Source organism: Carassius auratus, unplaced genomic scaffold (genome assembly GCF_003368295.1).
Source record: "Carassius auratus strain Wakin unplaced genomic scaffold, ASM336829v1 scaf_tig00215035, whole genome shotgun sequence".
Taxonomy (NCBI): Eukaryota; Metazoa; Chordata; class Actinopteri; order Cypriniformes; family Cyprinidae; genus Carassius; species Carassius auratus.
The window spans coordinates 73,252-74,916 of record NW_020527913.1 but is presented as its reverse complement, the minus strand read 5'-3'; the positions used below and the strand labels follow the sequence as shown (position 1 = coordinate 74,916).

The following is a 1,665-nucleotide window of genomic DNA, read 5'->3' as shown; positions in this document are numbered from 1 at the left end:
TTTACTCTTTTTTTTTTTTTTGTTGCAGATTATTATGTAATTAGTAAAAATTGCCAAAAATATTACAAAGCAACTGGTATTTCGGCCGTCTCCATCCAAGTACTAACCAGGCAAAAACCTGCTATTATTCAGAGATCGGGCATTGACTTTTTTTTTTTTTCAAGATTATTATATAATTTGTGAAAAATTTCCAAAAAATCTTAAAGCAACTGGTATTACCAGGTGTCTCCCATCCAATTACTAACCAGGCCCATACCTGCAAGATTCAGATATGGGGCATTGACTCCTTTCTTTTTTTCTTGCAAGATTATTATATAATTTGTAAAAAATTTCCAAAAATCTTAAAGCAACTGGTATTACCAGGGGTTCTGCCATCCAATTACTAACCAGGCCGAAACCTGCTTAGATTCCGAGCTCAGACATGATCTGGCATAGCCAGGGTGGAATGGCCATAAGCGAAGACTGCTGCAAAAGAGAGAGCTATTTAAAGATCAGCCAATCTAATCCCGGTACATTATACAGGACCAAACCTGCTTAGCTCCGAGAGCAGACGAGATCAGGCATAGCCAGGTGTTACGGTCGCAAGCGAAGGAATACTGCAAAGAGAAGACTATTTAAAGATCAGCCAATCAAAATCGCCCATACATTATATAAGTAGAATGAAAATCCTAAAGCTTACAGCACCTGGTATTTCCGAGGCGGTCTCTCCATCCAAGCACTAACCAGGCCAATACCTGCTAAGATTAAGAGATCGGGCATTGGCTCTTTTTTTTTAAGATTATTATATAATTAGTAATAAATTTCCAATAATATTAGAGCACCTGGTATTAACAGGGGTCTCCCATCCAAACACTACACAGGTCAATGACTGCTAAGATTCAAAGAATGGGCATTCACTCTTTTTTTTTCAAGATTATTATATAATTTGTGAAAAATTTACAAAATCTTAAAGCAACTGGTATTACCAGGGGGTCTCCCATCCAATTACTAACCAGGCCCAAACCTGCTTAGCTTCCGAGCTCAGACATGATCTGGCATAGCCAGGGTGGTATGGCCATAAGCGAAGACTGCTGCAAAGAGAGAGCTATTTAAAGATCAGTCAATCTAATCGCCGGTACATTATATAAGTAGGAAAGAAGAAACCCTAAAGCTTAAAAGCACCTGGTATTCCCAGGCGGTCTCCCATCCAAGCACTAACCCAGGCCAATACCTGCTAAGATTAGAGATCGGCGCCAATTGGCTCATTTTTTTAAGATTAATTATATAATTAGTAATAATTTCCAATATAATTTAGAGCACTGGTATTAACGAGGGCGGTCCTCGCCCCATCCAAACACTACACAGGTCCATTGACTGCCTAAGATTCAAAGAACTGGGCAATTCAGTCTTTTTTTTTCAAGATTATTATATAATTTGTGAAAAATTTTACAAATCTTAGGAGCATACTGGATTACCAGGGGGTCTCCCATCCAATTACTAACCAGGCCCAAAACCTGCTTAGCTTTCCGAGCTCAGACATGATCTGTGTCATTAGACCGGGTGGTAATGTGGCCATAAGCGAAGACCTGCTGGCTCAAGAGAGAGCTATTTAAAGATCAGCCATCTAATATATAGTAGGAAAGAAACCCTAAAGCTTTAAGCACCTGGTATTCCAGGCGGTCTCCC

At 39.5% G+C, this 1,665-nt stretch overlaps 1 pseudogene; it reads right to left on the bottom strand.

Moving 5' to 3' along the window:
* Positions 1 to 943: 943 nt before the first annotated feature.
* On the bottom strand, positions 944 to 1,062 carry LOC113093510 (uncharacterized; annotated as a pseudogene).
* Between the last annotated feature and the right edge of the window lie 603 nt (positions 1,063 to 1,665).